General features: G+C 48.9%; 9 pseudogenes; 6 read left to right on the forward strand and 3 right to left on the reverse strand.

The window, feature by feature from the left end:
- Positions 1 to 6,452: 6,452 nt before the first annotated feature.
- LOC143949885 (5S ribosomal RNA) lies at positions 6,453 to 6,572 on the reverse strand (annotated as a pseudogene).
- Positions 6,573 to 6,667: 95 nt separating this feature from the next.
- On the reverse strand, positions 6,668 to 6,786 carry LOC143949464 (5S ribosomal RNA; annotated as a pseudogene).
- A 3,940-nt stretch (positions 6,787 to 10,726) lies between these two features.
- LOC143949855 (5S ribosomal RNA) lies at positions 10,727 to 10,845 on the reverse strand (annotated as a pseudogene).
- A 1,772-nt stretch (positions 10,846 to 12,617) lies between these two features.
- Positions 12,618 to 12,736, forward strand: LOC143946573 (5S ribosomal RNA; annotated as a pseudogene).
- Positions 12,737 to 13,058: 322 nt separating this feature from the next.
- On the forward strand, positions 13,059 to 13,177 carry LOC143949179 (5S ribosomal RNA; annotated as a pseudogene).
- A 101-nt stretch (positions 13,178 to 13,278) lies between these two features.
- Positions 13,279 to 13,397, forward strand: LOC143949685 (5S ribosomal RNA; annotated as a pseudogene).
- A 3,705-nt stretch (positions 13,398 to 17,102) lies between these two features.
- LOC143949906 (5S ribosomal RNA) lies at positions 17,103 to 17,221 on the forward strand (annotated as a pseudogene).
- Positions 17,222 to 22,804: 5,583 nt separating this feature from the next.
- LOC143948957 (5S ribosomal RNA) lies at positions 22,805 to 22,923 on the forward strand (annotated as a pseudogene).
- Positions 22,924 to 23,018: 95 nt separating this feature from the next.
- On the forward strand, positions 23,019 to 23,138 carry LOC143949759 (5S ribosomal RNA; annotated as a pseudogene).
- The last annotated feature ends 4,097 nt before the right edge of the window (positions 23,139 to 27,235 follow it).

A 27,235-nucleotide genomic window follows, 5' to 3' on the forward strand; every position in this document is an offset into this window, starting at 1 on the left:
TACACTAGCTGCTCTTTATACATTAGCTCTCTGTATACCCAAGCCTCTCTATACACTAGTCCGTCTGTATACACTAGCAAGTCTGCATACACCAGCCTCTCTGTGTAACCCAGCCTCTCTCTCTGCATACCCAAGATGTTCTTCTCTATAATCTAGCCTATTTGTATACACTAGCCTGTCTTTTGCACACATTAGCCTCCCTATATAAACTAGCCGGTCTTCTGTATACACTAGTCCGTCTGTATACACTCTAGCCTCCATCTCTGCATACCCAGGACGTTCTTCTGTATAATCTAGCTTATCTGTATACACTAGTGTATACAGACAGACTAGTGTATACAGCGGACCGACTAATGTGTACAAAAGACAGGCTAATGTATACAGATAGGCTAGATTATACAGAAGAACGTCCTGGGTATGCAGAGCGCTCAGCTTCAAGGTATGGCCAACGTGAGTAATATGAGGGACACTCCTCACCCCCGCCCCCACCTACCAGATCTGAGTTTCATCCCCTTGCCCTCTCTGCCCCGGTCATCTGGTGGCAGTTTTATGCACTCCCTGGCCCCCACCCATTCATAATCCTTACCGACCTTTCTTTCCGCTGCTCACAGGAACACACTGAATGACTTGTCTAATTAACCAACTTGTACAAGACACCGCTATCCTCCTGTCTGACACCGGTCCCCCTTGGAGGCTTTACCCCTCACTGTTTGGGTGGTCCCTGCCTCTCCCTGGATGCTCCACATATACCACAACGACATTGTCAGAGGGGCACCACTTGACAGGACACGGGGCTTTCATTCCGGTGGCATCTCCCATTGGAGGAAGGGATGATGGCCCCAACCCCTTGGCAGCAGGTTCTTTCATGTACAGACCAGGGCGGCTCATCTTCCCTTCTGGAGTCTTGACCTTAGATGGGGGAGTTGCACTTTGGGGGGTCTGAGTGATACCTAATGCGCTGTACTGGAAGGGCTTGACATTCCCGCATATGTGTCCCCTCCCCCTGGATGCGCCCCTTGTCCCCCACTCTGACTCCCACCTACTCTTTGCTGACATTGCCTTCTGCAGCTTTCGGGGACCCTGGATGACTTATTTATTGAGCCTATTGGTACGAGACACTGCTTCCCTCCAGGGTGACTCTGGACCCCCTGGAGGATTTACCCCTTACTGTTTGGGCGGTCCCAGCCTCCCTCTGGATGCTCTACACAGCCCCCGATGGCGATGCAGGAGAGACACTAATTGGCGGGCCCCAGGACTGCTGCTCGGGTGAAGTCTCCCGTTGGATGGAGGGATGGTGGCCCCAGCCCCTTGCCTGCCGGATTTTCCATGCACCGACCAGGGCTGCTCCTCTTTCATCTTGATGTGGTGACCATGGAGGGGAGGAGTTGAAATTTATGGGGTCCGGGTGTTTGCTGGTGGGAGTGCGCTAAAGGACTTGACATTTCTGCATGTTTGTCCCCTCTCCCCTGTTTCCCCCCTCCCTCCCCCCCTTCCCACCCTTCCCTTCCCTCCTTTCCCTCCCCCTTTCCCCCTTCCACTCCCCCTTTCCCCCCTTCCACTCCCCCTTTCCCCCCTTCCCTGCCCCTTTTCCCCCCGGGCCGTGGACGGGGGAGAGGGGGGTAAGGAGAGGACAATCTGCCAAAGGGAGAAATGCATTTGTCCGGGGACTGCATGTACTTTAGGGGTATGGGACGGGGGGTGGTGGATCCCATTCTGTGATGCCTTTTCTGTTGTGACGGGCTCCCTCGTGCATGCCTATGTTTAGGGCGAGCCGAGGAGACCCCTCAGTGCTGACAGTTATATGCTCTACCTCTGTTTTGGTTATACTATTGTTTTTTGTTTCTTTGATGTTACTGATTGTCTTTTATTTGCATACCGGTATCAGACGTGACATTTACCACTGCCGGGACTGGGGGGACTAGGATTCGGGGGCTCCCTCTCCGACCTGTCTACCCAATAACCCAAGTAGGACAGCGCTTTAAACCCAGTGTACATCTGGTAAGCGCTATAGCATAATTGTGCTGTTTTAGTATACCCTTCCTGTACTGTTGAGTGCGGACAACCCTTAATTTCCCTCTCCCCCTGGGGTTGAGGTGCCCGGCCTCTTTTTCCCTTTACCTTTCCTTCCATTTGCCCTTCCTTTCTCCCCCTTAGTTCCCGCCATGCATTACCTACCCAAAACCTACCTTGGTTCAACTTTCTTTGCTTTTCTCTGATGTCCCCCTCCCCCTCCCCGAGGAGCGATGGCAGACTCAGTCAAGGTCACCTCTCTAAACGTTAAGGGACTGAACTCCCCTGAAAAATGGTGGATCCTCCTGTGAGAACTGAACACATCCTGTACTGATGTGGCCTTTATACAAGAAACACATTTTAAAAATACTAGCCTCCCCTTTCTATGGTCGAGATCCTTCCCTAAGGTCTACCACTCTACTAACCCCTCCTCTCCATTCTGATCTCTAGCAGGCTCCCCTGGGTTCTCCAGGATTCTCTGGTGGACCCTGGGGGCCAATATCTTTTTCTTAGGGGCCACATTGGAGAGCGCCTTTTTACATTTGCCACTGTGTACGCTCCCAATGATCACCAAGACACGTTCCTCAGAACTACCCTGCACAGATTATGTGACTTTCGGGAGGGCCAATTGATATTAGGTGGGGACTTTAATGTCCCCTTTCGCCATCGGTTGACACTTCTGCCTCTTGCTCCTCGCTCCCTACCCCTCACCTAGGTCTCTATTCTGGCACCTTAATGAGAGCCTCCTCCAGATACCGGAAGTTTTAGCAGATGTGACCAGGGAATTGGACCTTTATTTCCAAGAAAACTAAAGCAGGACTGTGACCCGGGGATAATTTGGGAGGCTCACAAGTCAGTACTCCGCAGGGTACTTATCAGGCACGGGGCGCGCATCAAACGAACACGGAAGGAACAGCTTGCTAATCTGTTTCGTGAACTTGCCTCTGTGTAAGCGAAACATAAACATACCCCCTTACGGACCTTAGAGATTGAATTGGGGACACTCCATACCCATATTGCTGTCCTACTCCATTATAAAGCGAAAGCGGCACTCCAGTTTTGTCGTAAACTGACGTAGGAATCAGAGGACACATGCAGAAAAATCTTAGCCAGGTCGGTAAAGGAGTTGAAATTTGGCTCTTACATACCACAGTTGATAGATGAGAATGGCCAGAGGGCCTCTACCCCAACCCAAATAGTCGAAGTCTTTGAAAAATGTTACTCTGATCTCTACAACCTGCCCGATTCAGGGTCTGGACAGGACAATATAGACAGATATGTAACCGGTTCTGGTCTACCAACCCTCTCATCGGAATCACGGGAGTACTTGGAGGACCCGATCACACTGGAAGAAGTCCAGACGGCCGTGGGACCTCCGAAGGTGGGTAAGGCTCCGGGCCCTGACGGATATACCGCACAATACTTTAAGACCTTCCTCCCTATTCTCGGCCTGCGCTTGGTGAATTTATTTTCCTGAGGATACCCTTAGAGCCCACATCTCGTTGATAACTAAGGAGGGCAAGGACCCAGGCCTATGTGGGAGCTACAGACCCATTTCCCTCCAAAATTCGGTCCTAAAACTATTCTCTAACTCCTCGCCACGTGATTGGCACATCACTTGTAGTCCCTTATACATATTGACCAGTTAGGTTTTATTCCCACCAGGGAAGATAGGGACAACACCACTAAGGTGCTTACCCTGATCCGTAAAGCAAAGTCATCTGGGACCCCTTGTCTTTTCATGAGTACTGATGCCGAGAAGGCTTTTGATCGGGTCAAATGGACATTAATGTTCTCGGTCCTTCGCCATATAGGTCTGAGTGAACGGATGCTGGCATGGATAAGTAAGATATACTCACGTACTTACATTCCACCGGACATCGCGCGTACGTTTATGTTGAACTTCCCCCCACCCCTTGTCACTAAGATCCGCAGTTTGCTTCACGGGTGGCATTCTGGCCTCCATTCCTGGTTCAGCAGATGCAATCTCATTAAAATGAACATACTCCCTAAATTTACTTATCTTTTCCAAGCTCTCCCGATCCAGATTCCAGTCCTGTTTTTTAAGCAAGCTCAATCCTTGCTCACTCAATTTAACTGGGCCCACAAAAATCCCAGACTTAAGCGGTCACAGCTGACATTGTCTAAACAACAGGGAGGGTTTGTTCTCCCTAACTTGCGACGCTACTACCTGGCCTCCCATCTGGGGCATGTATTGGACTGGAATCGAAACAAACTTTCTAAGCTCACTCCCGAATTCCGCTAAGAAGCGCCATGTGGTGCTATAAGTATTCCCCCACAGAATTTATGTCACATCCCACTATAGGGGCTTAGTTGAAAGTCAGTCACCTGATCGCTACCCAAAACACACTCACGTCTTTGACTTCCCCCCTATTCCCTATACGTGGCCATCCAACCTTTGAACTGGGGACCCACTTAGAAATTCCAACCTAGACAATGCGTCTAAATTCGTCATTGATGGAAAATGGCCTTCTTTCTCAACCCTAACAGATCCGACAGGGCTTTTCCAACTGCCTTTTTGGAGAGCGGCGCAACTACATCATTTTCTCCATTCCATCCCCAATCCTCAAACGTTCGCCCGCCCTCAGTCGGAGTTTGAGACTCTATGCAGGAGCGAAGGCCCTTTGGCCCACATTCTCTCTCAAACAGATTACCCACACTTAACCTGTCTGTCCAACTGGGAAAAGGACCTTAATTGCTAATTTTCCCCAGCACAGAGACAACGCATTATCACTTTGGCTCTCAAAATGTCGCTGTGCACGAAGATACAGGAGACGAATTTTAAACTTCTCACCAGGTGGTATTTGACACCATCAAAGCTGCAGAAATGTTTCTCCTCTTCCTCGAACATATGCTGGAGGTGTGGAGAAGAAGAGGGCACGTTGCTGCACATTTTTTGGTCCTGCCTCAGCTTGGTGGACTTCTGGACAGAGATCCGATGCATAACACAAAAATTCACAGACTTCTCCATCCAGGAAGAGGCTGCATTCTTTCTCTTGCACCATTCACAGATTCCCATTAAAGTGGAGGGCCGGTTATAAAAAAAAAAAAAAAAAAAAAAGTCAGCAGCTGCAAACACTGCAGCTGCTGACTTAATAAACACACTCACCTGTCCAGGGCGCCTGCGATGTCGGCCGCCCGAGGCCGACCCGTCCCTCGGCTCTCGGGTCCCGGCGCCGCCATCCCTTGTAAGGGAAACAGGCAGCAGAGCCTTATGGCTTCACTGCCCGTTTCCTACTGCGCATGCGCGAGTCCCACAGCTACTGCGCATGCGCGAGTCCAGCAGCGCTTTCTGAATGGGACGCGCTGTGTTCTGGAACACACAGTTCCCAGAACACAGCGAGACTCATTACCCAGAAGACGCCGCGACGAAGACAGAAGACAGAAGATCTCCGCGGAGGAGGAAGAGGAAGATTAGGAGAAAGTGCCTAGCAACAGGCATTTCTGGTAAGTATAAAAAAAAAAATTTTTTCATTTTTTTTTTTTTTAGATTTTTTTGTAATTTTTAACATTTTTTTGTTTTTCAGGGTGGCCCTCCCCTTTAAGAAGTACAAAAAAATCTATTTTACGGCATGTGATAAATGCGGCGAAATCCTGCATCCCTCTCTATTGGAAAAAATGTCCCCCCCCTTTCATTACCCACTGGCTTAGGAAAATAGAGGACATTAAAAAAAATGGAGGACTTGATCCTCACATCACAAGGTATACAAGAATTTTTTAAAAAAACCTGAGACATCTGGAATACCTTTATATTCTTGCTGGAAGGATGTCGCCTGCTATCGCCTTAGTGCTCTGAGCTTTCCTTGACTGGCCCCTTGGACAGTGGCTGCCATCGTGTCTCGTCCCCTCTTCTCCTTTTCTGATCTTTCAACCCTTCTCTTTTCTGCCTACCTCCCCTATCTCTCACCCCCTCCACCCCCTCTCTCTTTTGGAAAGAGTGGAAAATTGGGAATGACGGCCCCACACCCCCCTCTGGATGGATTATGCCGGAGGGACCTGGGGGTTTGTGTGACCCTGGATCTTGGTACAGTACTTTATCCGTGCCTCGAATCATTGTGATTGATGGAAGGCAGACTCACAGTTGCGAATATACCTGTATCAAGTATTGTTCAGCTGCTTTTTGCTCTGTATTTCTCTGTTGCATTATGTACTCGGGGGACCGTCTTCCCCTATTTGGAGAAAAAATTATATTTGAAAAAAAAAAAGAAGCCTACGACACCTGGTATTCCCAGGTGGTTTCCCATACAGGCATTAACCAGGCCTGCTGGTCTGCTTAGCCTCCAAGATCAGACGAGATGGAACAGATTCAGGGTGGCCGTAGCCGATATCTTCAGGCACTCTCAACTCTCTTGACAAACACCAAGATGGTCACCTTGGAAACAAGCGGAAAAAAATAGGTCAATGGCCACAACATAAAAAGATGCCTACGGCATCTGGAAATCCCAGGCGGTCTCCCATCCAGGTACTAAACTGGTCCCAACCCTGCTTAGCCTCTGAGATCAGATGAGATTGGGCTCTTTTAGGGTGGTGTGGCCGTAGGAGATTTCTTCAGGCACTCTCAACCTTGACTAACGCCAATATGGTCACCTTGGGAAACAAACAAAAAAATCAAGTCAACGCCAACAACATGAGAAGAAGTCTACAGCACCTAGTATTCCCAGGTGGTCTCCCATCCAGGTATTAACAAGGCCCGACCCTGTTTAGTCTCTGAGATCAGATGAGATCTGTTGCTTTCAGGGTTATGTGGCCATAGGCGAGCTCTTCAAGCACTCTCAACCCTCTTGACAAACACCAAGATGGTCACCTTGGTAAACAAACAAAAAAAAAAAAACAAGTCAACGCCAACAACATAAAAATAAGCCTTCAGCACCTAGTATTCCCAGGTGGTCTCCAATCCAGGTACTAGCAAGGCCCGACCCTGTTTAGCCTCTGAGATCAGAGGAGATCGGGCGCTTTCAGGCTTATGTGCCCATAGGCAATCTCTTTGGGCACTCTCAACCCTCTTGACAAATGCCAAGATAGTCACCTTGGGAAACAAGCGAAAAAAAAACAGGTCAATGTCAACAACATAAAAAGAAGACTACGGCACCTGGTATTCCAAAGCCATCTCCCATCCAGGGACTAACTAGGCCCAACCCTTCTTAGCCTCAGAGATGCGAAGAGATAGGGCTCTTTCAGGGTGATGCTGCTGTAAGCGAACTCTTTGGGCACTCTCAACCCTCTTGACAAATGCCAAGATGGTCACCTTGGGAAACAAGCGAAAAAAAAACAAAACGAATCAAGGCCAACAACATAAAAAGAAGCCTACAATAACTGGTATTCCCAGGTGGTCTCCCATCCAGGTACTAACCAGGCCTGACTCTTCTTAGCCTCCAAGATCAGATGAGATTGGGTGCTTTCAGAGTGCTCGGACTCTTTCCCCATCACTAATGGGACGAGGCAGGGGTGTACTCTGTCTCCCCTAATTTTTATTCTGACACTGGAACCACTTATGTGTCACGTTCGGAATGACCCGAATATTACTGGCATATCCAAACCCTCGGCACACCACAAAATTGCGGCATGCGCTGACGATCTAATTTTTTTCGTCTCCAATCCACACATTTCGCTTCCCAATATACTCGCGGCTCTCCGGCGATACGGCAGCCTATCAAACTATAAAATCAATTGCACCTTTGGCTGTATTGAATATATCGGTCCCGGATGGTGAGGCCAAGAGGCTACGCTCCGCTTTTCCATTCTACTGAGCTGAAAAATCTATACGTTACCTGGGCGTTGACATCGCAGCGGATTTGGCGCAATTGTACCCGCTTAATTTTGTCCCTCTCCTGGATAGACTGAAATCTGATTTGGGAAACTGGCATGCTTTAACACTGACCTGGTTCAGGCGCTGTAATGCATTCAAAATGACGGCCCTCCCGCGGATTTTATACTTGTTCCAGACATTACCGATCCGGTTACCCCCAATTTTTTTCAGACAACTGCAGGTGCTGCTCCGGGACTTTATTTGGCCGCGCAAACTGCCCAGAGCCCGTTTGCAATTGCTTGCCAGACCAAAGGACAAGGGGGGTCTGGGTCTCCCAGATCTGAGACAATACAACAGAGCGACTCTGCTAGCGAGAGTCGTTGATTGGCATTGTAATGGCCCACACAAGCAGTGGGTGGAGATGGAGATTGAGGATGGATCCATTCCCCTATTGACCTCCCCGTGGCTCCTGTCCTCCCTACCAAAAGACCTCAGAGATCACCCCGTAGTGGGAGCTACGTTGGCTGTTGTGCGGAGGTTGTTCCGCTGCACACACATTGCTCCCCTGCCGTCACCAATGACTCCGGTTATAGGTAATCCAGACTTCCCACCGGGATTTACCAACAATAAACTGCGACAGTTGACAGTGGTGGGGAAACAGCGTCTGGGAGAGGTGTGGCCCTCGGGAGGGCTCCCGACCACGCAAACTGTCGCCGAGCTTTCTGACCCTCCGCTTGAATTGTTTAATGCTTATCAACTTCGTCACTTTCTTCTGGCCATACAAAGGGCCCCCTACACTCCTAGAGACCTGACGCCCTATGAGTCATCTGTCACAAAAAGGAACCTGTGCGACACACCCTCTCCCTCCTGTACAACATATTAAGTAGTCAGGAGGAAGAGTCGACCCCACCATTTATCCACAAATGGGAGATTGCATTTGGCAACACATTTACCCCACAACAGATAGGGAAGATCCTGACATTAGTACATAAAGCTTCCATCGCAAACCAATATCAAGAATCAGGATACAAGATAGTCTCACGCTGGTATAGAGTCCCATACCTTCTGAATAAAATGAATAGATCGATCCCGGATGTTTGTTGGAGGTGCAATTCAGATATGGGGACCATGGGACACATTTTCTGGGCATGCCCGGCCTTGAGGAACTTTTGGGTGGAGGTGACCGGGACGATAAAAACTCTCAGAAATGTAGATATCGCAGACAACCCAGCAGCGTGCCTTCTACACTTGACCGAACAGCCTGTTCGAAAATACAAAAAAACCCTCACGATGCAACTCCTGAACGCCGCCCGGGTCTGCATTCCCACACTGTGGAGGCAGCCTCAGCCCCCATCCAACGTGCTGTGGTATTCCAAAGTCAATCATATTCTCCGGATGGAAGAATTGACCGCCACCCTTCACAACACTGAAGAGGCATTTAGTGTTACATGGAGGCCCTGGAGGTATTTTACTGGTACTTGAGACTACATTCGGGAGGTGAGCAGCGCCCCTGTCCCAGAAAACGACTGAACATTTAACGTTTACCTACGTAGGCCATGTCTGCCCTGGGTGGCATTCCCCCCCCCCCCTCATTTTTTGTCTTTATTTTTCTATTTTTCCCCGCCGCCATCCCCCCCCTCCTCTCTCTCCGTCTTTGCACTCTCTTCTTCCCCCGTCCTCCCTTTTGACTATGCCTTGTCTCCTTACTAGCCTTTGGGACCCAGAAGAACCCCAGGGTTCTGGACACGACCGGCTCATATTTTACTCTGGTTCACGTAGGTCATGATAAGCTGGCTCGCTGTGGTCCCAGTTGTTCTCCATGATTACATTTGTCCGAACGGAGCTGCATTAGTTATACTGTACTACATGTCGGAGGTGGGGTTTCTCTCTTTTCTGCATGAAACTCTAGGACTCCCCTCTGAGAACCCAGAGTTATTTGGCTGCCTATTTTTTGTTACCATGTAATTGTGACCCTGGGTCATGCTGTATGGTTGACTGTTACATTTGTGTTGTTCTACTTGTACTTAGTAAAAGAATAAAACAAAAAATAAAAAATAAGTCAATGCCAACAACTTAAAAAAAAAGCCTATGGCATCGAGAAATCTCAGGCGGTCTCCCATCCACGTACTAACCAGGTCCCAAACCTGCTTAGCCTCTGAGATCAAATGAGATTTGGCTCTTTCAGGGTGATGCAGCCATAGTAGATTTTTTCAGGCACGCTCAACCCTCTTGACAAACGCCAAGATGGTCACCTTGGGAAACAAACAAAAAAAACAAGTCAATGCCAACAACATAAAAAGAAGCCTACCGCACCTAGTATTTCCACGCGGTCTCCCATCCAGGTATTAACAAGGCGCGTCCCTTTCTAGCCTCTGAGATCAGCGGAGATTGGGCGCTTTCAGGGTGATGTGTCCATAGGCAATCTCTTTGGGCACTCTCATCCCTCTTGAAAAATGCCAAAACCCTGGGAAACAAGCGAAAAAAAACAGGTCAACGCCAACAACATAAAAAGAAGAATACGGCACCTGGTATTCCAAGGCCGTCTCCCATTCAAGTACTAACTAGGCCCAACCCTTCTTAGCCTCTGAGATCAGAAGAGATAGGGTGCTTTCAGGGTGATGTGGCTGTAAGCGATCTCTTTAGGCACTCTCAACCCTCTTGACAAATGCCAAGATGATCCCTTTGGGAAACAAGCGAAAAAAACAGGTCAACACCAACAACATAAAAAGAAGCCTGCGGCATCTGGAAAACCCAGGCGGTCTCCCATCCAGGTACAAACCAGGCCCAACCCTGCTTAGCCTCTGAGACCAAGCGAGATTGGGCGCTTTCAGGTTGTTGTGCTCGTAGGCAATTTCTTTGTGCACTCTCAACCCTCTTGACACATGCCAAGATGGTCACCTTGGGAAACAAGGGAAAATAAAACAGGTCAACGCCGACAACATAATGAGAAGCCTATGGCACCTGGTATTCCCAAACTGTCTCCCATCCAGGAACTAACCAGGCCCATCGCTGCTTAGCCTTCGAGATCAGATGAGATTGGGCTCTTTCAGGGTGATTTGGCCGTAGGCACTCTCTTTGGGCACTCTGAAGCCTCTTGACAAAGGCCAAGATGGTCACCTTGGGAAACAAGCTAAAAAAAACAGGTCAAAGCCAACAACATAAAAAGAAGCCTACGGCATCCAGTATTCCCAGGCGATCTCCCAATCAAGACACTAACCAGACCAGATCCTTCTATGGCACCTGGTCTTCCCAGGCAGTCTCCCATCCAGGTACTAACCAGGCCTGACGCTGCTTAGCCTCTGAAATCAGACGAGATCGGGTGCTTTCAGGTTGATGTGGCCGTAAGCGTTCTCTTCAAGACACGCCCAACCCTCTTGACAAACGCCAAGATGGTCGCCTTGAGAAACAAGCAAAAAAAACAGGTCAAAGCCAACAACATAAAAAGAAGCCTATGGGCTTACAGTGGACCCTAAAAGATGGGACCCACTAGCTCTGTCATGGTTCGGACGCTGTAATGTGTTGAAGATGAACGCGTTGCCACGACTTCTGTATCTACTACAAGCCTTACCTATCAAAATACCCCAGACTTTCTTTCATGCGGTTCGCTCAATCTTTATCAAGTTCCTCTGGCGTGGAAAACATATGCGTATTGGTAGGGCAATGCTATTGCGACCGAAATTGCGGGGAGGTATTGGCTTCCCGGACCCTGCTCTATATTACACAGCGACGCACATGACACCGGTGTTGACTGGTGCCGGTGTTCTGCCATATACTGTCCGGCCATGATATAGTGTCTGCGCCGTACTGCGCATGCGCAGTACGGAGCAGACGAAGCTTCGGAGATTTTCATGCGCGGTGAGTGGAGGTGGTAGCCCCACCATCCAAGTGGACATAGGGTTGTGAATATTAGAGGGCCCCTCGCAGGCGAGCTTCGCTCGCCACGCTTCGGGCTTGGCCTCGCTGCGCATGCGCAGTACACAGCGGACACTATCCGATGGGGGACCATATGTGATAAGACACCGGCATGGGGAACTGAAGCTATGGGTCAAGCTAGAGCAGGAGATGGTGCGGGTTCCACTGGCTGGTCTGCCTTGGGCGGGGAGGCCATTGGAGCCCTGTGTGACTACTCACCCGTTAATTGGCCCCTCGCTCGCCGAGATGGATAGTTTTTTTCACCTTTCCCACCTGACTAACTTCCCTTCTCCTATGACCCCAATTATTGGACATCCTAGATTCCCTCCGGGCCTGTCTGACCAGGCCTTTACCAGGCAAGCCCCGAAAGGGCTTCTGAGAGAAGCCCTATTTCTTGGACCCACGGGCTTGATTCCCATGGGGACCATACTGCTAGAGCAAGTACCTGTTGCATTGGATATATATATATATATTGGACCTATATGTTTCAGGGTGGCCTGCATAAAGTGCCAGGCCACCCTGTCAAAGGCCTTCTCCACGTCCGTTGACAACATAAGCAAGGGCCTTCCCTGTACATGCGCCGCATGGATTAAATTGAGGACTCGGGCCGTTTTGTCTCTAGCTTCCGACTTATTTTTATTTTTTTGCTTGTTTCCCAAGGTGACCAAATTGGCGTTTGTCAAGAGGGTTGAAAGTGCCTGAAGAGATTGCCTACAGGCACATCACCCTGAAAGCACCCGATCACGTTTGATGTTGGAAGCTAAGAAGAGTCAGGCCTTGTTAGTACCTGGAGGGGAGACCGCCTGGGAATACCAGGTGTCGTAGACTTCTTTTTATGTTGTTGGCGTTGACCTGTTTTTTTTCCGCTTGTTTCCCAAAGTGACCATCTTGGTGTTTGTCAAGAGGGTTGAGAGTGCCTGAAGAGATTGCCTATGGCCACATCACTCTGAAAGCACCCAATCTCGTCTGACCTTGGAGGCTAAGAAGAGTCGGGCCTGGTTAGTACCTGGATGGGAGACCACCTGGGAATACCAGTTATTGTAGGCTTCTTTTTATGTTGTTGGCGTTGATTCATTTTTTTTTTTTTTGCTTGTTTCCCAAGGTGACCATCTTGGCATTTGTCAAGAGGGATGAGAGTGCCCAAAGAGATCGCTTACAGCAGCATCACCCTGAAAGAGCCCTATCTCTTCTCTTCTCTGAGGCTAAGAAGGGTTGGGCCTAGTTAGTACCTGGATGGGAGATGGCGTTGGAATACCAGGTGCCGTATTCTTCTTTTTATGTTGTTGACATTGACCTGTTTTTTTTCGCTTGTATCTCAAGGTGACTATCTTGGCATTTGTCAAGAGGGTTGAGAATGCCCAAAGAGATTGCCTATGGGCACATAACCCTGAAAGCGCTCGATCTCCTCTGATCTCAGAAGCTAAACAGGGTTGGGCCTTGCTAGTACCTGGATTGGAGACCACCTGGGAATACTAGGTGCTGTAGGCTTCTTTTTATGTTGTTGGCCTTGACCTGGTTTTTTTTTCACTTGTTTCCCAAGGTAACCATCTTGGCGTTTGTCAAGAGGGTTGAGAGTGCCCAAAGAGATCACCTACGGCCCCATCACCCTGAAAGCGCCCAATCTCGTCTGATCTCGGATGCTAAACAGTGTCGGGCCTGGTTAGTACCTGGATGGGAGACCGCCTGGAAATACCAGATACCATAGGCTTTTTTTTTTTTTTTTTTTTTTTATTTAGTAGTATGCGACATACAATGCAAAGGCAACTTCACAGAATGTGTGATACAAATAGTTACAAACAAACGATCATATTGCATGGATATCAGAGCCAATGGTAAGAAGTCCGAGGAGAATAGCACGTGTACAGCTTTGCGGTCATATCAAGATGAGATTAAAGCTCCATCTCGTTGGGATCCTCTACCACTTAAAATATTATTGATACTAGCCCTGCTACCTTCGAAGAGTTTAGATATCCATAGATAGAGGAAGAGTATTGTGTAGTAGTCAAATGGGGTCGGAACATACCATTTTCTTTTCCCTTTTTTGAGTTAAGAAGGGAAATAGTAGAACTGAAAGGAGGGAGAAGGGGAAAGAGAAGATTGGGGAAGGAAATGGCAGAAAAGGAAAAGAAGGGGTAAGGGGGTGTCGTGGGTAGAGTGGATAGGATGGGGTCCCCTCCCAGGGAGCAAGAGACGCCCTCGGCTCACCAGCTCATCAGCTGTCCAACGTTTGGAACAGCGATCTCCAACGATCACCATGAGCTTACTATGTCTCGCGGAGGTATTCTTCCGAAAAGCGAAACTGGGTCCAGTAGAACCATCTGTTCCCATGCTCCTCCGTTTTATCCCTCATTGTGGCAGTCAGGTCTTCCATTCGTTCAATATCATTAACCCTTGCGAACCACTGGGTCACCATTGGAGCAGATTGCTCTTTCCACTGACTTGGGATGCAGGCCCTAGCTGCCTTGAGGAGATGTTTAAGTAACGACTTATGATAACGCTTTATCGACATAGGAGTTAGATTGAGAAGAACTGCTGCGGGATCATTGGCTAAGGAAATGTCTGTGAACTTGTGGATGAGTCTCAGGACAGGCTGCCCGAATGTTTGTAATTTAGGGCATTCCCAGAAAATGTGGAGAATGGTGCCAGCCTGTTGCCCACAGCGACAGCAGTGGTCAGATTGACCGGGGAATATTTTGGCCAACACCACCGGTGTACGATACCAGCATGTGATCAGCTTATATGAGATCTCCTGATATTTACTGCAGAGTGACGACTTATGGGCGAAAAAGAGTATTCTGTCCTTCTGTGGTTTGGAGAATGTAGTTTGTAAGTCCCTTTTCCATTTAGCTAGGAAGGGTGGATCCGTGGAGGATTGTGCATCTGTCAGGATTAGGTAGGACCTAGAGAGGGAACCATGAATTGGGCCATCATCCAGGCAAAGTTCCTTGAAGGGGTGGAATTGTCTAGAGAAGAACGAATGGTTAGGTAGTGATCCGAGGAAATGGATTAGCTGTCTAGCTCTCCAGCTATCCAATGCAACAGGTACTTGCTCTAGCAGTATGGTTCCCATGGGAATCAAGCCCGTGGGTCCAAGAAATAGGGCTGCTCTCAGAAGCCCTTTCGGGGCTTGCCTGGTAAAGGCCTGGTCAGACAGGCCCGGAGGGAATCTAGGATGTCCAATAATTGGGGTCATAGGAGAAGGGAAGTTAGTCAGGTGGGAAAGGTAAAAAAAACTATCCATCTCGGCGAGCGAGGGGCCAATTAATGGGTGAGTAGTCACACAGGGCTCCAATGGCCTCCCCGCCCAAGGCAGACCAGCCAGTGGAACCCGCGCCATCTCCTGCTCTAGCTTGACCCATAGCTTCAGTTCCCCATGCCGGTGTCTTATCACATATGGTCCCCCATCGGATAGTGTCCGCTGTGTACTGCGCATGCGCAGTACACAGCAACACAGATTCCAAAAATTGCGAGCATGAACGGCAGTACAGGTTCTATCCCCACTATCCAAGTGGACATAGAGTAAGAATATAAAAGAGCCGAGCGCAGCGAAGCCAAGCCCGAAGCGTGGCGAGCGAAGCTCGCCTGCGAGGGGCCCTCTAACCACTTTCAGACCGGACCAATTTGCTGGTCAAAGACCAGACCACTTTTTGCGATTCGGCACTGCGTCGCTTTAACTGACAATTGCGCGGTCGTGCGACGTGGCTCTCAAACAAAATTAACGTCCTTTTTTTCCCACAAATAGAGCTTTCTTTTGGTGGTATTTGATCACCCCTGCGGTTTTTTTTTTTGCGCTATAAACAAAAATAGAGCGACAATTTTGAAAAAAACGCATTATTTTTTTACTTTTTGTTATAATAAATATCCCCCAAAAATATATAAAAAAACATTTTTTTCCCTCAATTTAGGCCAATACGTATTCGTCTACATATTTTTGGTAAAAAAAATCGCAATAAGCGATTATTGATTGGTTTGCGCAAAAGTTATAGCGTTTACAAAATAGGGATAGTTTTATAGCATTTTTATTAATAATTTTTTATTATTTTATTTTTACTAGTACTGGCGGCGATCTGCGATTTTTATTGTGACTGCGACATTGTCGGGGACCCATCGGACATTTTTGACACATTTTTGGGACCATTGTCATTTATACAGTAATCACTGCTATATAAATGCAGTGATTCCTGTGTAAATGACACTGGCAGTGAAAGGGTTAACCAGTGGGTGGCAGTGTAGGGGTTAAGTGTTCCTAGGGGAGTGTTACTAACTGTGGGGGGGTTGGGCTTTCATTTAGTGTACACTGATCTCTGCTCCAATCACATGGAGCAGAGATCAGCGTCACTAGTTGCTAGGCAGAATGAGAAAATGTTGTTTATACAGCATTTCCTCACTTCCGCCGCTCCGTGAGACGATCGCGGGGATGCCCGCGGCGATCGAGTCCGCGGGTCCCGCGACCGGACTCACGGGGGTCCCGACCAGCGCGGGAGCGCGCCGCCGGCGGCGCGCTCCCGATGGCACGGCGGCAACGAATATTGGACGTACATGTACGCCAATATGCCTGCCCGTGCCATGCTGTCGACGTACATCGTCGTGCGCTGGTCGGGAAGTGGCTAATATTCACAACCCTATGTCCGCTTGGATGGTGGGGCTACCACCTCCACTCACCGCGCAGGAGCCGTTCAGCTTCGGAGTACACAGCGGACACTATATCATGGCCGGACAGTATATGGCAGAACACCGGCACCAGTCAACCACCGGTGTCATGTGCCTCGCTGTGTAATATAGAGCAGGGTCCGGGAAGCCAATACCTCCCCGCAATTTCGGTCGCAATAGCATTGCCCTACCAATACGCATATGTTTTCCGCGCCAGAGGAACTTGATAAAGATTGAGCGAACCGAATGAAAGAAAGTCTGGGGTATTTTGATAGGTAAGGCTTGTAGTAGATACAGAAGTCGTGGCAACGCGTTCATCTTCAACACATTACAGCGTCCGAACCATGACAGAGCTAGTGGGTCCCATCTTTTAAGGTCCGCTGTAAGCCCATAGGCTTCCTTTTATGTTGTTGGCTTTGTCTGTTGTTCTCAAGGCGACCATCTTGGCGTTTGTCAAGAGGGTTAGGCGTGTCTTGAAGAGAACACTTACGGCCACATCAACCTGAAAGCACCCGATCTCGTCTGATTTCAGAGGCTCAGCAGCGTCAGGCCTGGTTAGTACCTGGATGGGAGACTGCCTGGGAAGACCAGGTGCCATAGAAGGATCTGGTCTGGTTAGTGTCTTGATTGGGAGATCGCCTGGGAATACTGGATGCCATAGGCTTCTTTTTATGTTGTTGGCTTTGACCTGTTTTTTTTAGCTTGTTTCCCAAGGTGACCATCTTGGCCTTTGTCAAGAGGCTTCAGAGTGCCCAAAGAGAGTGCCTACAGCCAAATCACCCTGAAAGAGCCTAATCTCATCTGATCTCGGAGGCTAAGCAGCGATGGGCCTGGTTAGTACCTGGATGGGAGAAAGCTTGGGAATACCAGGTGCCGTAGGCTTCTCATTATGTTGTCGCGTTGACCTGTTTTTTTTCCCTTGTTTCCCAAGGTGACCATCTTGGCATGTGTCAAGAGGGTTGAGAGTGCACAACGAAATTGCCTATGGGCACAACACCCTGAAAGCGCCCAATCTCGTTTGGTCTCAGAGGCTAAGCAGGGTTGGGCCTGGTTTGTACCTGGATGGGAGACCGCCTGGGTTTTCCAGATGCCGCAGGCTTCTTTTTATGTTGTTGGTGTTGACCTGTTTTTTTCGCTTGTTTCCCAAAGGGATCATCTTGGCATTTGTCAAGAGGGTTGAGAGTGCCTAAAGAGATCGCTTACAGCCACATCACCCTGAAAGCACCCTATCTCTTCTGATCTCAGAGGCTAAGAAGGGTTGGGCCTAGTTAGTACTTGAATGGGAGACGGCCTTGGAATACCAGGTGCCGTATTCTTCTTTTTATGTTGTTGGCGTTGACCTGTTTTTTTTCGCTTGTTTCCCAGGGTGACTATCTTGGCATTTTTCAAGAGGGATGAGAGTGCCCAAAGAGATTGCCTATGGGCACATCCCCCTGAAAGCGCCCAATCTCTGCTGATCTCAGAGGCTAGAAAGGGTCGCGCCTTGTTAATACCTGGATGGGAGACCGCCTGGAAATACTAGGTGCGGTAGGCTTCTTTTTATGTTATTGGTGTTGACTTGTTTTTTTTGTTTGTTTCCTAAGGTGACCATCTTGGCATTTGTCAAGAGGGTTGAGCGTGCCTGAAAAAATCTACTATGGCTGCATCACCCTGAAAGAGCCAAATCTCATTTGATCTCAGAGCAGGGCCGGCGCTACCACTAGGCGAAGTAGGCAGCCGCCTAGGGCGCACTACCACCTAGGGCGCAACTACGGCCTCTGCCCAGTGTGAGCTCCTCTTCTGCTCTCTCGCCCCCCCTGTGGTGTTCGACCGGCGCCACCAATCCCCCATGTTTCCCGCTGAGCGCCCCACCGTACTCATCTCACAGCGCCGCTCCGGGACTCCTTTGCTCCAGCCTGTCCCTCTGGAGCTGCGCTGTGTGTCTGTGTGAGTGCAGCGGAGGGGCGGGGCTCGGCGGAGATGGGAGCTTCGAGAGGTCGGTCAGCTGACCTCCTGCCCGGCGGGGACATCATGGAGCGGGGTTGACGGCGCTGGCCTGGTCCCGGCGGGGATATGATGGAGGCGGAGCGGATGGATGGCGCTGGTGTGGCCCCAGCGGAGCGGGTGGACGGCGCTGGTGTGGCCCCGGCGGAGCGGATGGATGGCGCTGGCGTGGCCCCGGCGGAGCGGGTGGACGGCGCTGGCAGTGCGGAGGAGTCGGAGAGGCCCGGTGGGATGATGGTCGCTGAAGGCAGCATCAAAGAGCAGAGGTAAGGAGGAGGATGGATCCATTGAGCTGTATGGAGGGGGTTTGTGTGTGAGTAATGCAGGAAGTAGGAGTCAGGTAGGTCAGTGTGATGTGTGTCAGTGTCATGCCAGTGTGGTGTGTCTGTGTATGTGTCATGTCAGTGTGATGTGTCTGTGTATGTGTCATGTCAGTGTGATGTGTCTGTGTATGTGTCATGCCAGTGTGATGTGTCTGTGTATGTGTCATGTCAGTGTGATGTGTCTGTGTATGTGTCATGTCAGTGTGATGTGTCTGTGTATGTGTCATGTCAGTGTGATGTGTCTGTGTATGTGTCATGTCAGTGTAATGTGTCAGTGTATGTGTCATGTCAGTGTAATGTGTCAGTGTATGTGTCATGCCAGTGTGATGTGTCAGTGTATGTGTCGTGTCTGTGTATGTGTCATGTCAGTGTAATGTGTCAGTGTATGTGTCATGTCAGTGTAATGTGTCTGTGTATGTGTCATGTCAGTGTGATGTGTCTGTGTATGTGTCATGTCATTGTGATGTGTCTGTGTATGTGTCATGCCAGTGTGATGTGTCAGTGTATGTGTCATGTCAGTGTATGTGTCATGTCAGTGTAATGTGTCAGTGTATGTGTCATGTCAGTGTGATGTGTCAGTGTATGTGTCATGTCAGTGTGATGTGTCTGTGTATGTGTCATGTCAGTGTATGTGTCATGTCAGTGTGATGTGTCTGTGTATGTGTCATGCCAGTGTGATGTGTCTGTGTATGTGTCATGCCAGTGTGATGTGTCAGTGTATGTGTCATGCCACTGTATGTGTCATGCCAGTGTGATGTGTCGTGTCAGTGTATGTGTCGTGTCAGTGTAATGTGTCAGTGTATGTGTCGTGTCAGTGTATGTGTCATGTCAGTGTATGCGTCAGTGTATGCGTCAGTGCCATTTTATGTGTCAGGGTATGTGTTTTCAGGGTATATGTTTTCAGGGTATGTGTTTTCAGGGTAGGTGTCAGCGTGATGGTCAGTGTAGGTGTCAACGTGATGGTCAGTGTAGGTGTCAGCGTGATGGTCAGTGTAGGTGTCAGCGTGATGGTCAGTGTAATTGGCAGTGTAGGTGCCAGGTGGGTTGGTGTAGGTGCCAGGTGGGTCGGTGTAATTATCAGGTGGGTCAGTGTAGGGGTCAATGTGATGTGAGTAGTGCAGGAAGTAGGAGTCAGGTGGATTAGTTTATGTGTCAGGGGGTCAGTGTAGGGGTCAGATAGGTCATGTGTAGCAAGGGCAGGGTAAGGTGGAGTCATGGGCGCAGCCGGGGGGGGGTGGCAAAATTAGGCTTTCGCCTAGGGTGTCAACGATCCTTGCACCAGCCCTGTCTCAGAGGCTAAGCAGGGTTGGGACCTGGTTAGTACGGGGATGGGAGACCGCCTGGGATTTCTCGATGCCATAGGCTTTTTTTTTAAGTTGTTGGCATTGACTTATTTTTTTTTTTTGTTTTATTCTTTTATTAAGTATAAGTAGAACAACATAAATATAACAGTCAACCATACAGCATGACCCAGGGTCACAATTACATGGTAACAAAAAATAGGCAGCCAAATAACTCTGGGTTCTCAGAGGGGAGTCCTAGAGTTTCATGCAGAAAAGAGAGAAACCCCACCTCCGACATGTAGTACAGTATAACTAATGCAGCTCCGTTCGGACAAATGTAATCATGGAGAACAACTGGGACCACAGCGAGCCAGCTTATCATGACCTACGTGAACCAGAGTAAAATATGAGCCGGTCGTGTCCATAACCCTGGGGTTCTTCTGGGTCCCAAAGGCTAGTAAGGAGACAAGGCATAGTCAAAAGGGAGGACGGGGGAAGAAGAGAGTGCAAAGACGGAGAGAGAAGAGGGGGGGGGATGGCGGCAGGGAAAAAAAGAAAAATAAAGACAAAAAGGGAGGGGGGGGGAATGCCACCCAGGGCAGACTTGGCCTACGTAGGTAAACGTTAGATGTTCAGTCGTTTTCTGGGACAGGGGCGCTGCTCACCTCCCAAATGTAGTCTCAAGTACCAGTAAAATACCTCCAGGGCCTCCATGTAACACTAAATGCCTCTTCAGTGTTGTGAAGGGTGGCGGTCAATTCTTCCATCCGGAGAATATGATTGACTTTGGAATACCACAGCACCTTGGATGGGGGCTGAGGCTGCCTCCACAGTGTGGGAATGCAGACCCGGGCGGCATTCAGGAGTTGCATCGTGAGGGTTTTTTTGTATTTTCGAACAGGCTGTTTTTATTGTCCCGGTCACCTCCACCCAAAAGTTCCTCAAGGCCGGGCATGCCCAGAAAATGTGTCCCATGGTCCCCGTATCTGAATTGCACCTCCAACAAACATCCGGAATCGATCTATTCATTTTATTCAGAAGGTATGGGACTCTATACCAGCGTGAGACTATCTTGTATCCTGATTCTTGATATTGGTTTGCGATGGAAGCTTTATGTACTAATGTCAGGATCTTCCCTATCTGTTGTGGGGTAAATGTGATGCCAAATGCAATCTCCCATTTGTGGATAAATGGTGGGGTCGACTCCTCCTCCTGACTACTTAATAGGTTGTACAGGAGGGAGAGGGTGTGTTGCACAGGTTCCTTTTTGTGACAGATGGATTCATAGGGCGTCAGGTCTCTAGGAGTGTAGGGGGCCCTTTGTATGGCCAGAAGAAAGTGACGAAGTTGATAAGCATTAAACAAGTCAAGCGGAGGGTCAGAAAGCTCGGCGACAGTTTGCGTGGTCGGGAGCCCTCCCGAGGACCACACCTCTCCCAGACGCTGTTTCCCCACCACTGTCAACTGTCGCAGTTTCTTGTTGGTAAATCCCGGTGGGAAGTCTGGATTACCTATAACCGGAGTCATTGGTGACGGCAGGGGAGCAATGTGTGTGCAGCGGAACAACCTCCGCACAACAGCCAACGTAGCTCCCACTACGGGGTGATCTCTGAGGTCTTTTGGTAGGGAGGACAGGAGCCACGGGGAGGTCAATAGGGGAATGGATCCATCCTCAATCTCCATCTCCACCCACTGCTTGTGTGGGCCATTACAATGCCAATCAACGACTCTCGCTAGCAGAGTCGCTCTGTTGTATTGTCTCAGATCTGGGAGACCCAGACCCCCCTTGTCCTTTGGTCTGGCAAGCAATTGCAAACGGGCTCTGGGCGGTTTGCACGCCCAAATAAAGTCCCGGAGCAGCACCTGCAGATGTCTGAAAAAGATTGGGGGTAACCGGATCGATAATGTCTGGAACAAGTATAAGATCCGCGGGAGGGCCGTCATTTTGAATGCATTACAGCGCCCGAACCAGGTCAGTGTTAAATCATGCCAGTTTCCCAAATCAGATTTCAGTCTATTCAGGAGAGGAAGAAAATTAAGCGGGTACAATTGCACCAAATCCGCTGCCATGTCAACGCCCAGGTAACGTATAGATTTTTCAGCTCAGTAGAATGGAAAAGCGGAGCATAGCCTCTTGGCCTCACCATCCGGGACCGATATATTCAATACAGCCGATGGTGCAATTGATTTTATAGTTTGATAGGCTGCCGTATCGCCGGAGAGCCACGAGTATATTGGGAAGCGAAATGTGTGGATTGGAGACGAAAAAAATTAGATCGTCAGCGTACGCCGCAATTTTGTGGTGTGCCGAGGGTTTGGATATGCCAGTAATATTCGGGTCATTCCGAACGTGACACATAAGTGGTTCCAGTGTCAGAATAAAAATTAGGGGAGACAGAGGGCACCCCTGCCTCGTCCCATTAGTGATGGGGAAAGAGTCCGAGCACTCTGAAAGCACCCAATCTCGTCTGATCTTGGAGGCTAAGAAGAGTCAGGCCTGGTTAGTACCTGGATGGGAGACCACCTGGGAATACCAGTTATTGTAGGCTTCTTTTTATGTTGTTGGCCTTGATTCGTTTTGTTTTTTTTTCGCTTGTTTCCCAAGGTGACCATCTTGGCATTTGTCAAGAGGGTTGAGAGTGCCCAAAGAGATTGCCTATGGGCACATAAGCCTGAAAGCGCCCGATCTCCTCTGATCTCAGAGGCTAAACAGGGTCGGGCCTTGCTAGTACCTGGATTGGAGACCACCTGGGAATACTAGGTGCTGAAGGCTTATTTTTATGTTGTTGGCGTTGACTTGTTTTTTTTTTTTTGTTTGTTTACCAAGGTGACCATCTTGGTGTTTGTCAAGAGGGTTGAGAGTGCTTGAAGAGCTCGCCTATGGCCACATAACCCTGAAAGCACCAGATCTCGTCTGATCTCAGAGACTAAACAGGGTCGGGCCTTGTTAATACCTGGATGGGAGACCACCTGGGAATACTAGGTGCTGTAGACTTCTTCTCATGTTGTTGGCGTTGACTTGATTTTTTTGTTTGTTTCCCAAGGTGACCATATTGGCGTTAGTCAAGGTTGAGAGTGCCTGAAGAAATCTCCTACGGCCACACCACCCTAAAAGAGCCCAATCTCATCTGATCTCAGAGGCTAAGCAGGGTTGGGACCAGTTTAGTACCTGGATGGGAGACCGCCTGGGATTTCCAGATGCCGTAGGCTTCTTTTTATGTTGTGGCCGTTGACCTATTTTTTTCCGCTTGTTTCCAAGGTGACCATCTTGGTGTTTGTCAAGAGAGTTGAGAGTGCCTGAAGATATCGACTACGGCCACATCGCCCTGAATCTGTTCCATCTCGTCTGATCTTGGAGGCTAAGCAGGGTCAGGCCTGGTTAATGCCTGGATGGGAAACCGCCTGGGAATACCAGGTGTCGTAGGCTTCTTTTTTTTTTCAAATATAATTTTTTCTCCAAATAGGGGAAGACGGTCCCCCGAGTACATAATGCAACAGAGAAATACAGAGCAAAAAGCAGCTGAACAATACTTGATACAGGTATATTCGCAACTGTGAGTCTGCCTTCCATCAATCACAATGATTCGAGGCACGGATAAAGTACTGTACCAAGATCCAGGGTCACACAAACCCCCAGGTCCCTCCGGCATAATCCATCCAGAGGGGGGTGTGGGGCCGTCATTCCCAATTTTCCACTCTTTCCAAAAGAGAGAGGGGGTGGAGGGGGTGAGAGATAGGGGAGGAAGGCAGAAAAGAGAAGGGTTGAAAGATCAGAAAAGGAGAAGAGGGGACGAGACACGATGGCAGCCACTGTCCAAGGGGCCAGTCAAGGAAAGCTCAGAGCACTAAGGCGATAGCAGGCGACATCCTTCCAGTGAGAATATAAAGGTATTCCAGATGTCTCAGGTTTGTTTAAAAAATTCTTGTATACCTTGTGATGTGAGGATCAAGTCCTCAATTTTTTTTAATGTCCTCTATTTTCTTAAGCCAGTGAGTAATGAAAGGGGGGGAACATTTTTTCCAATAGAGAGGGATGCAGGATTTCGCCGCATTTATCACATGACGTAAAATAGATTTTTTTGTACTTCTTAATGGGAATCTGTGAATGGTGCAAGAGAAAGAATGCAGCCTCCTCCTGGATGGAGAAGTCTGTGAATTTTTGTGTTATGCATCGGATCTCTGTCCAGAAGTCCACCAAGCTGAGGCAGGACCAAAAAATGTGCAGCAACGTGCCCTCTTCTTCTCCACACCTCCAGCATATGTTCGAGGAAGAGGAGAAACATTTCTGCAGCTTTGATGGTGTCAAATACCACCTGGTGAGAAGTTTAAAATTCGTCTCCTGTATCTTCGTGCACAGCGACATTTTGAGAGCCAAAGTGATAATGCGTTGTCTCTGTGCTGGGGAAAATTAGCAATTAAGGTCCTTTTCCCAGTTGGACAGACAGGTTAAGTGTGGGTAATCTGTTTGAGAGAGAATGTGGGCCAAAGGGCCTTCGCTCCTGCATAGAGTCTCAAACTCCGTCTGAGGGCGGGCGAACGTTTGAGGATTGGGGATGGAATGGAGAAAATGATGTCGTTGCGCCGCTCTCCAAAAAGGCAGTTGGAAAAGCCCTGTCGGATCTGTTAGGATTGAGAAAGAAGGCCATTTTCCATCAATGACGAATTTAGACGCATTGTCTAGGTTGGAATTTCTAAGTGGGTCCCCAGTTCAAAGGTTGGATGGCCACGTATAGGGAATAGGGGGGAAGTCAAAGACGTGAGTGTGTTTTGGGTAGCGATCAGGTGACTGACTTTCAACTAAGCCCCTATAGTGGGATGTGACATAAATTCTGTGGGTAAATACTTATAGAACTACATGGCGCTTCTTAGCGGAATTCGGGAGTGAGCTTAGAAAGTTTGTTTCGATTCCAGTCCAATACACGGCCCAGATGGGAGGCCAGGTAGTAGCGTCGCAAGTTAAGGAGAACCAACCCTCCCTGTTGTTTAGACAATGTCAGCTGTGACCGCTTAAGTCTGGGATTTTTGTGGGCCCAGTTAAATTGAGTGAGCAAGGATTGAGCTTGCTTAAAAAACAGGACTGGAATCTGGATCGGGAGAGCTTGGAAAAGATAAGTAAATTTAGGGAGTATGTTCATTTTAATGAGATTGCATCTGCTGAACCAGGAATGGAGGCCAGAATGCCACCCGTGAAGCAAACTGCGGATCTTAGTGACAAGGGGTGGGGGGAAGTTCAACATAAACGTACGCGCGATGTCCGGTGGAATGTAAGTACGTGAGTATATCTTACTTATCCATGCCAGCATCCGTTCACTCAGACCTATATGGCAAAGGACCGAGAACATTAATGTCCATTTGACCCGATCAAAAGCCTTCTCGACATCAGTACTCATGAAAAGACAAGGGGTCCCAGATGACTTTGCTTTACGGATCAGGGTAAGCACCTTAGTGGGGTTGTCCTTATCTTCCCTGGTGGGAATAAAACCTAACTGGTCAATATGTATAAGGGACTACAAGTGATGTGCCAATCACGTGGCGAGGAGTTAGAGAATAGTTTTAGGACCGAATTTTGGAGGGAAATGGGTCTGTAGCTCCCACATAGGCCCGGGTCTTTGCCCTTCTTAGGTATCAACGAGATGTGGGCTCTAAGGGTATCCTCAGGAAAATCCCCATTTGAGCTCAGAGTATTAAATAAATTCACCAAGCGCGGGCCGAGAATAGGGAGGAAGGTCTTAAAGTATTGTGCGGTATATCCGTCAGGGCCCGGAGCCTTACCCACCTTCGGAGGTCCCACGGCCGTCTGGACTTCTTCCAGTGTGATCGGGTCCTCCAAGTACTCCCGTGATTCCGATGAGAGGGTTGGTAGACCAGAACCGGTTACATATCTGTCTATATTGTCCTGTCCAGACCCTGAATCGGGCAGGTTGTAGAGATCAGAGTAACATTTTTCAAAGACTTCAACTATTTGGGTTGGGGTAGAGGCCCTCTGGCCATTCTCATCTATCAACTGTGGTATGTAAGAGCAAGATTTCAACTCCTTTACCGACCTGGCTAAGATTTTTCTGCATTTGTCCTCTGACTCCTACGTCAGTTTACGACAGAACTGGAGTGCCGCTTTCGCTTTATAATGGAGAAGGACAGCAATATGGGTATGGAGTGTCCCCAATTCAATCTCTAAGGTCCGTAAGGGGGTATGTTTATGTTTCGCTTCCACAGAGGCAAGTTCACGAAACAGATTAGCAAGCTGTTCCTGATAAGTACCCTGCGGAGTACTGACTTGTGAGCCTCCCAAATTATCCCCGGGTCACAGTCCTGCTTTAGTTTTCTTGGAAATAAAGGTTCAATTCCCTGGTCACATCTGCTAAAACTTCCGGTATCTGGATGAGGCTCTCATTAAGGTGCCAGAATAGAGACCTAGGTGAGGGGTAGGGAGCGAGGAGCAAGAGGCAGAAGTGTCAACCGATGGCGAAAGGGGACATTAAAGTCCCCACCTAATATCAATTGGCCCTCCCGAAAGTCACATAATCTGTGCAGGGTAGTTCTGAGGAACGTGTCTTGGTGATCATTGGGAGCGTACACAGTGGCAAATGTAAAAAGGCGCTCTCCAATGTGGCCCCTAAGAAAAAGATATTGGCCCCCAGGGTCCACCAGAGAATCCTGGAGAACCCAGGGGAGCCTGCTAGAGATCAGAATGGAGAGGAGGGGTTAGTAGAGTGGTAGACCTTAGGGAAGGATCTGGACCATAGAAAGGGGAGGCTAGTATTTTTAAAATGTGTTTCTTGTATAAAGGCCACATCAGTACAGGATGTGTTCAGTTTTCAGTTTTCCCAGGAGGATCCACCGTTTTTCAGGGGAGTTCAGTCCCTTAACGTTTAGAGAGGTGACCTTGACTGAGTCTCCCATCGCTCCTCGGGGAGGGGGAGGGGGACGTCAGAGAAAAGCAAAGAAAGTTGAACCAAGGTAGGTTTTGGGTAGGTAATGCATGGCGGGAACTAAGGGGGAGAAAGGAAGGGCAAATGGAAGGAAAGGTAAAGGGAAAAAGAGGCCGGGCACCCCAACCCCAGGGGGAGAGGGAAATTAAGGGTTGTCCGCACTCAACAGTACAGGAAGGGTATACTAAAACAGCACAATTATGCTATAGCGCTTACCAGATGTACACTGGGTTTAAAGCGCTGTCCTACTTGGGTTATTGGGTAGACAGGTCGGAGAGGGAGCCCCCGAATCCTAGTCCCCCCAGTCCCGGCAGTGGTAAATGTCACGTCTGATACCGCTATGCAAATAAAAGACAATCAGTAACATCAAAGAAACAA

This window comes from Lithobates pipiens, unplaced genomic scaffold (genome assembly GCF_037356315.1).
Source record: "Lithobates pipiens isolate NorthernLeopardFrog02 unplaced genomic scaffold, aLitPip1_a1.2 Scaffold_30, whole genome shotgun sequence".
NCBI classification, from domain to species: domain Eukaryota; kingdom Metazoa; phylum Chordata; class Amphibia; order Anura; family Ranidae; genus Lithobates; species Lithobates pipiens.